General features: G+C 43.6%; 1 protein-coding gene across 2 annotated transcripts in view; it reads left to right on the forward strand.

The window, feature by feature from the left end:
* Positions 1 to 11,305: 11,305 nt before the first annotated feature.
* The window catches only part of LOC133569680 (tyrosine-protein kinase yes-like), a 107,889-nt gene continuing 106,383 nt past the window's right edge, over positions 11,306 to 12,811 (forward strand). The window contains exon 1 of one of the 2 annotated variants that reach the window (XM_061922202.1): positions 11,306 to 12,150. The gene's annotated coding sequence lies outside the window, so the exon portion shown is untranslated. The remainder of the gene's footprint in view (positions 12,151 to 12,811) is intronic. The other variant, XM_061922200.1, reaches the window with a different exon arrangement.

Below are 12,811 nucleotides of genomic sequence, written 5' to 3' on the forward strand. Positions count from 1 at the left end.
TCACTGCACCTATTTAAGCCTGTAGTCGCCAGGCAGTCAGCCTGGCAACGTCACCCTCTATCAAGTTGAAAAACGTATTCGGGTGTTGATTGATTGATTGATTGATTGATTGATTGATTGATTGATACTTTTATTAGTAGATTGCACAGTACAGTACATATTCCGTACAATTGACCACTAAATGGTAACACCCCAATAAGTTTTTCAACTTGTTTAAGTCGGGGTCCATAAATTAACTGCTGCCAGACAGGGTAGACCGTGTTTCCTTGACCGGGAATTGAGCCCGAGCCGCGGCGGTGTTACCATTTAGTGGTCAATTGTACGGAATATGTACAGAACTGTGCAATCTATTAATAAAAGTTTCAATCAATCCATCAACCCATCAGTTTTCACCTATTATGTGTTCACGACTCACGCACCTGATTTGTCTGGACTCACGCACCTGTCATCACTGCACCTATTTAAGCCTGTAGTTGCCAGGCAGTCAGCCTGGCGATATCACCCTCTATCATTTCTCTACACACCCTTGCTCCATGCTGATGATCCATGCTCTTTTCTCGTTCCCCGTAAGTTTTGTTATTCATGCGATAGTTTGCAAGTTTTGTTTTACGTCCATAGTTTATGTTGTAGTAATAGTTTTGTTTCATAGCCAAGTTTTTGTACCTCCTCTGTGAGCGCCTTTTGTTTGTTCCTTTTTTTGAGTTAAGATTAAAATATGTCATTACCTTCACGTCATGTCCGGTCCAAACCACACCATAGTCCATGCCTTGACAGATAGTATATATTGATTTGTACCATGAATTGATTAATGTGGACCCCGACTTAAACAAGTTGGAAAACGTATTGGGGTGTTACCATTTAGTGGTCAATTGTACGGAATATGTACTGTACTGTGCAATCTACTAATAAAAGTATCAATCAATCAATCATAGACTGTATTATGCTGATAACGTCATGTTTTGTGGTCACGTTCTGTTTTGTTTTGGATTCATTGGGCACTCTTGTTTTGTTTAGTCACCATGCCAACCCATCAGTTTTCACCTGTTATGTGTTCAAGACTCACGCACCTGATTTGTCAGGACTCGCGCACCTGTCATCACTGCACCTATTTAAGTCTGTAGTTGCCAGGCAGTCAGCCTGGCGATATCACCCTCTATCATTTCTCTACACACCCTTGCTCCATGCTGATGATCCATGCTCTTTTCTCGTTCCCCGTAAGTTTTGTTATTCATGCGATAGTTTGCAAGTTTTGTTTTATATCCATGGTTTATGTTGTAGTAATAGTTTTGTTTCATAGCCAAGTTTTTGTACCTCCTCTGTGAGCGCCTTTTGTTTGTTCCTTTTTTTGAGTTAAGATTAAAATATGTCATTACCTTCACGTTGTGTCCGGTCCAAACCACACCATAGTCCACACCTTGACAGATAGTATATATTGATTTGTACCATGAATTGATTAACGTGGACCCCGACTTATACAAGTTGAAAAACTTATTGGGGTGTTACCATTTAGTGGTCAATTGTACGGAATATGTACTGTACTGTGCAATCTACTAATAAAAGTTTAAATCAATCAATCAATCAACAACAGCCTCATCTTCGAGGATACCTCCTTCGCCGAGTTATTTTCTTTTCTTCTGGTACCTGCTGATCTGTATTTGTGATCTGCGTAAATCTTGAAAAATTGCGCGCAAACGCCTTTGTAGTCCGTGGCAACACCGTAGTCGATACTCTTCTTCTTTTTCTCAATCTTCTTGTTATGGGATATTCATCCTCCGCTGTTGCCATTTCTAATATAAAGTAGTGTAAAATTCTTACTTATATCCGTCAGAAAACTGGCCATGAAAGCGCGAAAACATACCGGTGTTGTGAGTATACATTATTCACCCAAGGAACTTAAGTTATTGGTCCGGTCGGACGTTTTTTCAGTTAGTGCCATTGTGACGGACTCCCAGCCGTCCTCGTGTGGGTTGCGGTGACACCGGACACAAGACGCGTCGTAGCAGGTTTGATTTACTTTAATTGTTTCACACGACCTTTCTTCGGGCCAGTCGGGCGCGCCCATTTTTAGTGCGCCGGCTCCTCTTCCTGGTCGCGCTGCACCTTTCGGTGCTCGCCTGCTGCGTCTGTGGCGGGGACTCATTTTGGTGTGATCTCGGTTATCGATATGGGTTGTCGGGTTTCCTCCTCTCTCCCTCCGGATCGTGCCCCGATCGTGCCCCCTTCGCCTCTCTTATAGTCTAGGAGCAGATGCGCAGATTGTGAGCAGGTGTGTGTCTTACGCACCAGACTCAGATTACCGTTCTTGCATCGCCTCCTGGCCTCCATCTTGGTCCTGAACGCCTCTGTCCGCCCGCTGTCGGCCCGTCGGCTGCGTCTCTCCACAGCCATCTTTTGACACTTCTTCCACTCCCATCCTTGCACGCTACACCGCTACAACAAAGATGACGGGGAGAAGATGCTACCGAAGGTGAGCCACGTAAATAAGACCGCCCACAAAACGGCACATCCTGAAGCGACTGTCAGAAAGCGGCTTGAAGATGATCTGTAAAACATCCTCAATGCAACATTTTGACCAAAGAACCACCATTACATGTTATGTAAACCACAAGGAAGTGTTTTACATTTCGAAAATAATAATAATATGACTCCTTTGATGCGCCCTATAAACCGGTGCACATTATATAAGAAAAAAGCTCAAAAATAGACTATCCCTCGGCAGTGTGCCTTATAATTCGGTGCGCCCTATGGTCCAGAAAGTACGGTATATTGCCTTTTCGCTGCCAAATGTACAAGCTATTCAATAAATGGTTGCCTTATACACTGTATACATGTTTTGTTGTTGCTGACTGACAATGGCGACTTGTTTTCCACTGCCCTCCGCTCGGGCGTTTATCTCCAAGTTCAGTCCTCTTGTTGTCACGGACATTTCCGCAACGTTCGATTGAGTCAGGATCACATAATCGCCCAGCCCTAACGGTACATCAACTGCAAATATGTATTGGTTAAATCTCTGTTTTCCCAGAATGTTACATAGTTATTGACTGAGGCATTGTGTCAATCCTGGTATGGTAAATAGAGGTCTTAAAGAGTCCTCTGATATTGTCCCTGCAAAGAGCTGGGATTACACTTCTTGTGCCGCTCCGTGTGCGTCGCCTCCTGGCCTCCATCTTGGTCCTGAACGCCTCTGTCCGCCCGCTGTCGGCCCGTCGGCTGCGTCTCTCCACAGCCATCTTTTGACACTTCTTCCACCTTCGTCCTTGCACGCTACACCGCTACAACAAAGATGACGGGGAGAAGATGCTACCGAAGGTGAGCCACGTGAATAAGACCGCCCACAAAACGGCACATCCTGAAGCGACTGTCAGAAACGCGGCTTGAAGATGATCTGTAAAACATCATCAATGCAACATTTTGACCAAAGAACCACCATTACATGTTATGTAGACCACAAGGAAGTGTTTTACATTTATAAAATAATAATAATATGACTCCTTTGATGCGCCGTATAATTCGGTGCGCATTATATATGAAAAAAGCTCAAAAATAGACTATCCCTCGGCAGTGGGCCTTATGGTCCAGAAAATACGGTATATTGCCTTTTCCCTGCCAAATGAACAAGTTATTCAATAAACGGTTGCCTTATACACTGTATACATGTTTTGTTGTTGCTGACTGACAATGGCGACTTGTTTTCCACTGCCCTCCGCTCGGTGTTTATCTCCAAGTTCAGTTTTCCGCAACGTTCGATTGAGTCAGGATCACATAATCGCCCAGCCCTAACCGTACATCAACTGCAAATATGTATTGGTTAAATCTCTGTTTTCCCAGAATGTTACATAGTTGTTGACTGAGGCATTGTGTCAATCCTGGTACGGTAAATAGAGGTCTTAAAGAGTCCTCTGATATTGTCCCTGCAAAGAGCTGGGATTACTTTTTTTATTACACTTGTTAGCCTGGCTGTGCTTCCTGCCGGTGCACCCAAGGAAAAGTCAATAAACCCTCATGATAATCATTTCCAACGTATGTCTGCTTTACACACACACACACACACACACACACTGCTTGGAATGACTAATGAGTTTTACTTGATTGTCTTTCCTTATTTAAACATGATTGTACTTTCTACTATTTCAAACATAATGTTTGCTTGCATTATAGTACCCAATCGTTAATAATCAATACATTCTATATATCTGTGTATCACACTTGAGTGCCGTGTGATATTGTCTGGTGTGCCGTGGGAAATCATGCAATGTCACCTAATTTATCCCAAAAATATTTTTTTGCAAATCAATAATTATAATCTGCCAGGAACGTGCCAATGTTTAGTGCAGACCTGGGCAAATTAAGGCTTTTCCCAAATAATATTTGTAGATCTCTAAAGGCCTACTGAAATGAGATTTTCTTATTCAAACGGGGATAGCAGGTCCATTCTATGTGTCATACTTGATCATTTCGCGATATTGCCATATTTTTGTGAGAACATTGACGATAAAGTTCGCAACTTTTGGTGCTGATAAAAAAGCCTTGCCTGTACCGGAAGTAGCAGAAGATCTGCGCGTGACGTCATGGGTTGTGCAGCTCCTCACATTTGAACATTGTTTACAATCATGGCCACCAGCAGCGAGAGCGATTCGGACCGGGAAAGCGACGATTTCCCTATTAATTTGAGCGAGGAAGAAAGATTTGTGGATGAGGAAAGTGAGAGTGAAGGGCTAGAAGAAAAAAAGAGCTCCTCACATCTGAACATTGTTTACAATCATGGCCACCAGCAGCGAGAGCGATTCGGACCGAGAAAGCGACAATTTCCCTATTAATTTGAGCGAGGATGAAAGATTCGTGGATGAGGAAAGTGAGAGTGAAGGACTAGGAAAAAAAAAAAGACCTCCTCACATCTGAACATTGTTTACAATCATGGCCACCAGCAGCGAGAGCGATTCGGACCGAGAAAGCAACGATTTCCCTATTAATTTGAGCGAGGATGAAAGATTTGTGGATGAGGAAAGTGAGAGTGAAGGACTAGAAAAAAAAAAGAGCTCCTCACATCCGAACATTGTTTACAATCATGGCCACCAGCAGCGAGAGCGATTCGGACCGAGAAAGCGACAATTTCCCTATTAATTTGAGCGAGGATGAAAGATTTGTGGATGAGGAAAGTGAGAGTGAAGGACTAGAAAAAAAAAAAGAGCTCCTCACATCTGAACATTGTTTACAATCATGGCCACCAGCAGCGAGAGCGATTTGGACCGAGAAAGCAACGATTTCCCTATTAATTTGAGCGAGGATGAAAGATTCGTGGATGAGGAAAGTGAGAGTGAAGGACTAGAAAAAAAAAGAGCTCCTCACATCTGAACATTGTTTACAATCATGGCCACCAGCAGCGAGAGCGATTTGGACCGAGAAAGCGACGATTTCCCTATTAATTTGAGCGAGGATGAAAGATTCGTGGATGAGGAAAGTGAGAGTGAAAGACTAGAAAAAGGAAAAAAACACTATGCAGAAGGAGCGATTCAGATGTTATTAGACAAATTTACTATTATGATTCTGGAAAATCCCTTATCTGCTTATCATTGTATTAGTAGTGTTTTAGTGAGATTATAAGGTTGTACCTGTACAACCTGAAGGTCGGCCCCAAACCTTTCTTCAGCACCAGTCGACGGGTGTGTCACGCCTATGGTCATGTTCGGTTTAGTTTTTTGGACATTTAGTTCTGTTTTACATTTCTTTGTTTTTCTTGTTACCATGCCAACTCATTAGTTTTCACCTGTCATGTCTGATCATAAGTTTGTATGGCAATACTACCCTGAGCATCCCCAATCTTGTTTGTTCTCAAAGCTAAGCAGTGTCTGTCCTGGTTAGTACTTGGATGGGAGACTGCCTAGGAATACCAGGTGCTGTTTGACCTTTGGACTCTTTAAGTTCCTTTTTTTTCACTCCCTGTTTTGTCACCAAGACAACCAATCAGCTCACCTGTCTTGTCTCACACCTGTTTGCACTTATCATGTTCATTATTTAAGCCACAGTTACCAGGTAGTCAGTCTGGCAAAATCACCTCCTGCACCCATGATATCCATGCTGCTTCTCATTCCCTTGTCTCCGTCACAGTAAGTTTTTGTTATTCAAAAACCCAAGAGTATGTATGGTTTAAGACTATGTGAAGTACTTAATTGGAGTGTGTGTTACCAACGTCTTGACGAGAGCGAAGGAACGCGGAAGTCCGTAGGGCAGGAGCGAAGAGACAAGATCCGTGTCCAAGCGGGGGGAGTCAAGGATTGAGGGAGGCAGTCAGAGTCCAGAGGGAGATCCAGGGAAAAAGGTGAGACGCACACTTCACCTTTAAGACAACGGAGGGTACTGCGGGGGCGACACAAGAAAACACACTGAGAACACGGAGAGGCAGAACACAGGGAGAGCAGGATCCCATAAAGCAGGATGATCGCTTACTGTACGTCAATTGAGAACTAAGTTCCCGCGAGGATCCTTGGTCCACTGGTCCCTTTACACAGCTCCACGTCCTCAATCACAAGTGTGTCAGGCGTGGACTGCCACCGGCTGCGGTGGAGAGTGGGCGTGGTCCGCTTGATGAGCGCGGGGTGTGTCTGGGTGGACCCGCAGCGGAGAGAGACGTAGACTGCGCATGTTCCCCAACACATACTTGGTCAACAGCCATACAGGTCACACTGAAGGTGGCCGTATAAACAACTTTAACACTGTTACAAATATGCGCCACACTGTGAACCCACACCAAAGAAGAAAGACAAACGCATTTCGGGAGAAAATCTGCACCGTAACAAAACATAAACACAACAGAACAAATACCCAGAACCCCTTGCAGCACTAACTCTTCGGGGACGCTACAATATACACACCCGACCCGCTAGAACCCAACCCCGCCCACCTCAGCTCCCCATCTCCCTAATTCAGAGGTCTCAAGGTTGGCAAGTATGCTAATCGGAAGCAGGTGTAAATAATCAGCACCCATGGCAACCAAGAAACACAAACCCAGGGGTGCTGAAACAGAACTAAGAGAGTCCGGCCAATGGATCATCACAATATGCTTTTGATGAAACCTTTGAGCATTGCACACTACAAAATAATCAAAGTATTTTGCTGACATCATATCCATTAATATCAGTATCCGCCAATACTCAAGACTCTAATATCGAGTGGAAAAGCTAAGAAAAAATGCTAATATTTGAAAGAAAAGGTGGATGGACTCCGGACACCATTTTTTTTTTCTCCAAGCTGCTGACGGACACACTGGATGTCATTAGTCTTCTCTACATACAGAGAACAGGACTCTTTAACCTTTTGGGCTTCATTATGGGCCCAAGAAAGTCATTTTGAAGGTCTAACTAGTGTGTACCATGAAGGATTCAAGGCCTTCAGACAATGCTAATTAGCAGAGCTGCACGATCATGTCGCTGGCATTTTTACGTCTAAATCAGGAGAGGCTCTCAGGTGCAGAGCCTGACCAAAGGTTCCAGTCCAGAGAGCTTTCAGTTATCAGAAGAATGTTTAAAACATGTGGCCGGGAACTGAATATTAAACCAGAAAGGGAAAAAGATACTAGTTACAAAAGTATACTAATACCTCAAATTGCAAAATAGCAGGTGAGTATGGTGAAAGCCGGGGAGTCTAAGAAGTAGCATATAAAAGCTACAAAATAAAATCAAAATTTCGAAGCCAAAATAGAACAACAGACCCGTAAAGGTTATGAAATGAATTACTTAACTCATATTATGTTTTGCATATGGCGAATCTTCATATTCATCTTGGAGAAAGCAAACCACCAACTTTAATGAAATAGTGGTTGTGACGGTCTCTCGCTGTCGTGCGGGTTCCACGGACCACCAAGGAAGGACATTCTTGAGCAGTGTAGGTCGGGTCGCTTTTCAGCTCCTCCATTCTCCACTGCTCGCTCTTCGGTCCGCTCTTCAGTCGGCCGCGTCTTCGTCTGCCTCTTGCTCTCCGTCTCTCGTGCGCTGCATGTGCCGCGGGCTCTCCAACTCCTTCTGCCCCGTTCTCTCCTCCTTCTCCCCTTTTATACCTCCAGAGGAGATACATTAATTGTGTCCATCTCGCTTGTAGCGACGCTCCCGGCATGCCCCGCCCGCCTCACCGCTCGCTCGCTCACATTTTCCGCCTCCTCGCTGCCATCTTGGGCCGGGCTCCAGCGTGCCCTGCCGCTCTGTCGGACTGTCTACTCCGCCTTTCCACAGTAGTATTTTAGTTTGAGCACATAATAAGATAAGGCCCCTTAGTTTGATATTCGAGGGGTGGATTGGATCACTTCTCATAGGAAAGAGGGCCTTATTGGGACTTTGGAATGCAAAAGTGATAGCCCTATCCTTGAGAAGAGACTACATGTCTAGCTCAACGCCAACATTTAAGTTATGACTTAAAGCAGTAGTTTTCCAGACACTTACATACAAAAATCTCCTTTTATGGTCAGGGTGTGCTCTCCTGAATTAGCACATACTCAGAGACAGAAGGGAGAAATATAAAAACTGATGGTTTGGCTTCTCCAAGTTAGGGGAGACATATTTTCTTTACCTGACCTCCTCCAGGAACTGCAGTCCTGAGTAATGATGCTCACTTGTGGACGATGGACCCGGTGCTGTTTTTCTTGCAATTAATTATTTCTTCATTTGCTACCAGATTCGCACCTTCTCTCTCTCTCTCTCTTGTATTACCACTCACACCACTCCGCAAGCACCACAGCTAACGTTACCCATGCCGCTACCTCTCTGTAGTGCAGATCTGGGAATGCGGAGTGGTGCGAGTGGTAATACGAGAGAGAGAGAGAGCGAGAGAGAGAGAGAGAGAGAGAGAGAGAGAGAGAGAGAGAGAGAGAGAGAGAGAGAGAGAGAGAGAGAGAGAGAGAGAGAGAGAGAGAGAGAAAAGGTGCAAATCTGTTTTTTTTTTGTAAAGTTTAGATATATCAGATAGTAGATGTTTTGTTTTTTACCCTTCGCGATCATATTTCGCAGTCTTTGTTGCATTATCGTTGCGTTTTGCTTGATTGTAAAATATGTGGATGGAGACGGGTTTGTGACATTCATATGTTGTCAATATTCAGCGCTTTATCCTTCATAGTTAATATCATACATCCCACATTCTTTATTTTCATGTACATTCTGGATTCAGTAAAAAAAATTTAAAATTCCATTCCATTTAAAGGCCTACTGAAATGAGATTTTCTTATTTAAACGGGGATAGCAGGTCCATTCTATGTGTCATACTTGATCATTTCGCGATATTGTCATATTTTTGCTGAAAGGATTTAGTAGAGAACATCGACGATAAAGTTCGCAACTTTTGGTCGCTAATAAAAAAGCCTTGCCTTTACCGGTAGTAGCAGACGATGTGCGCGTGACGTCACGGGTTGTAGGGCTCCTCACATCCTCACATTGTTTACAATCAAGGCCACCAGCTGCGAGAGCGATTCGGACCGAGAAAGCGACGATTTCCCCATTAATTTGAGCGAGGATGCAAGATTAGTGGATGAGGAAAGTGAGAGTGAAGGACTACAAAAAAAAAAGAGGACAGTGGGAGCGATTCAGATGTAATTAGACACATTTACAAGGCTCATTCTGGAAAATCCCTTATCTGCTTATTATGTTACTAGTGTTTTAGTGAGATTATATGGTCGTACCTGTACAGCCTGAAAGTCGGAGGGGTGTGGCCACGTGTGTGGTGACCGCAAGTGTCTCCGAAGGAAGCCACGCTTCTTGACGAGGCAAGGCTTCCAGATCACACATCTCTAGCATGTTTATGTCCTTTTTGTATTTTCCTATTATGTTTTGATCATGTTTTGGACTCTGCCGATCCCGTTGCTAACACTTCCTTGTTTTGTTTTGTCACCATGGCAACCTAATTACGCCTCCTGCACGGACTCACTACGCACACCTGTTTTGAATTATTTGTGTTGTATTTAAGACCACCTGCTACCTTAGTTCCTCCTGGTCGGTTAGTTTGCTCTATGCAACAGTCGCGTTGTTTAGTCATTTTTGCATTCAGCCCGTTATTTCTTAGCTTACCCTCCGCGAGCTCGGCTCGCGCTTCTGTACCTGGGACTTTGAACTCTACCTGTTGCTAGTCGTAGCATTTAGCTTTCCGTGCGTTGGCACTCCTTTTCTTTCAGTTTGTACAAGTGTTACTTTTGTTATTGTCATTAAAACCTGCTCCTACCTCCATTCCTGCCTGCTCCAGTCCTTAGCATCGAGAGGTGAAACTCCTCGCGCATCCAAGATGCGTCCGCAACGTAACACTGAGATTGTTTTTTTTCCCCCTCCTCCACGGTGCAAGCATCCGACGGTCCGGGACGGGCGGTGGGAGTAGGCAAGAGAGTCACAAGGAAACACCGGCTGTGTTTGTGTTGCCAAAGGCGGCCGCAATTCACCGCTTCCCACCTACATCTTTCTTCTTTGATGTCTCCATTATTAATTGAACAAATTGCAAAAGATTCAGCGAAAAAGATGTCCAGAATACTGTGTGATTATGCGATTAAAGCAGACCACTTATAGCTGGGATCGGTGCTGGATCAAAATGTCCGCTACAATCCGTGGCGTTGTGTAGTAACGTCATCATACCGCGACGTTTTCAACAGGATACTTGGCACAAAATTTAAAATTGCAATTTAGTAAACTAAAAAGGCCGTATTGGCATGTGTTGCAATGTTAATATTTCATCATTGATATATAAACTATCAGACTGCGTGGTCGGTAGTAGTGGGTTTCAGTAAGCCTTTAAGGCACTCTGTCAGAACGTTTTTAGCATTCAATCAGACATTGAAAAAATAGATACACCGGCCCTCAGACACGTTTTTTTTCTCCAAATTTGGCCAATGCGTGAGAACGTATTCTCGGATATCACGATATAGTAATTTTCTATATCGCACAGAGACAAACCTGCAATATGTCGTGTACATCGCTATATCACCCAGCCCCTAGTTTGACATCCCCGATATAAATGTTCTTTCTACTAGTTGGGAAAAAAAATAATCATTAAAGATTTGTGCTGCCTTGTCTGACGTCGCGTCACTTTTTAAAGTCAGCAAGATTCCATGTACTAATTAGTCTGATTTGTCAAATATTTTTTCATGTGAAGTTGTAGTTTCCATGTTCTAATCTCCCATGTGGCTGTTGCTCAAACGCAGTGTGCCTCTCGTACACCAGGGGGCGATGGTGGTCATTTCTGCCCATTTAGCTGTATGAGAATGAAAATACAGTAGAGGGAGAGAATGCTACGTGCTAATGAGTTAGCAGTAGTAACTTTCAAGCTACGGATCTGGCAGATAAGTACAACTTTCCACTGCTTTTTGATTTTGTTGGTAATGTTTTAATGTTTCAATCACGCTTGCGGTTGTTAGGATCATCAGAAATATACAAAAATATCGCTTTTATAGTTAACTTTTTTAAAAGCCTACTGAAATGAGATTTTCTTATTTAAACGGGGATAGCAGGTCCATTCTCTGTGTCATACTTGATCATTTCGTGATATTGCCATATTTTTTCTGAAAGGATTTAGTAGAGAACATTGATGATAAAGTTCGCAACTTTTGGTCGCTAATAAAAAAGCCTTGCCTGTACCGGAAGTAACAGACGATGTGCGCGTGACGTCACGGGTTGTGGAGCTCCTCACATCTGAACATTGTTTACAATCATGGCCACCAGCAGTGAGAGCGATTCGGACCGAGAAAGCGACAATTTCCCCATTAATTTGAGCGAGGATGAAAGATTCGTGGATGAGGAAAGTGAGAGTAAAGCACTAGAAAAAAAAAAACTAAACGGCAGAGCGATTCAAATGTTATTAGACAAATTTACTAGGATAATTCTCGAAAATCCCTTATCTGCTTATTGTGTTACTAGTGTTTTAGTGAGATTACATGGTCGTACCTGTACTACCTGAAGGTCCGAGGGGTATGGCCGCGCATTTGGTGACCGCCAGTGTCTCCGAGGGAAGCCACATTTCTCGACGAGGCAACGGCAGCCGGTGGGGCCGGGCTGAGATTTTTTGTTTCTTCCCTCCTCCACAGTGGAAGCATCCGACGGTCGGGGGCGGCCGGTGGGAGGCGGCAAGAGAGTCCGCAGCTGCCTCTTTGACAGGTGCAGGAAGAACGACGCAAGCTCTCCGCTCATGTGTACGGTAAGAGTCGACTTATTAACACCATTTTCTCACTGAAACCTGCCGGTTGACATGTGGTAGGGAACCATGTCCGCTTGACCGCTCTGTTCCATAGTAAAGCTTCACCGTAATCTTTCGGGAAGGTAAACAAGGAAACAAGGAAACACCGGCTGTGTTTGTGTTGCTAAAGGCAGCTGCAATACACCGCTTCCCACCTACATCTTTCTTCTTTGACGTCTCCATTATTAGTTGAACAAATTGCAAAAGATTCCGAAACACAGTGTCCAGAATAATGTGTAATTATGCGATGAAAAGAGACGACTTATACCAATGAACGGTGCTGGACCAAAATGTCCTCTACAATGCGTCACGTCACACGCACGCGTCATCATACCGCAACGTTTTAGCATGATACTTCCGTACGAAATTTAAAATTGCAATTTAGTAAACTAAACCGGCCATATTGGCATGTGTTGCAATGTTAAGATTTCATCATTGATATATAAACTATCAGACTGTGTGGTCGGTAGTAGTGGGTTTCAGTAGGCTTTTAAGAGTCTGTTTTTTTAATAAACCTTTATTTATAAATTTGCTACATTTACAAACAATTGAGAAATTATAATAATCAAAACAAGTACAAAAAGAGTACAAAACAGTGAAAGGGGGTTGTAAATTCAATAAA

This window comes from Nerophis ophidion, linkage group LG15 (genome assembly GCF_033978795.1).
Source record: "Nerophis ophidion isolate RoL-2023_Sa linkage group LG15, RoL_Noph_v1.0, whole genome shotgun sequence".
Taxonomy (NCBI): Eukaryota; Metazoa; Chordata; class Actinopteri; order Syngnathiformes; family Syngnathidae; genus Nerophis; species Nerophis ophidion.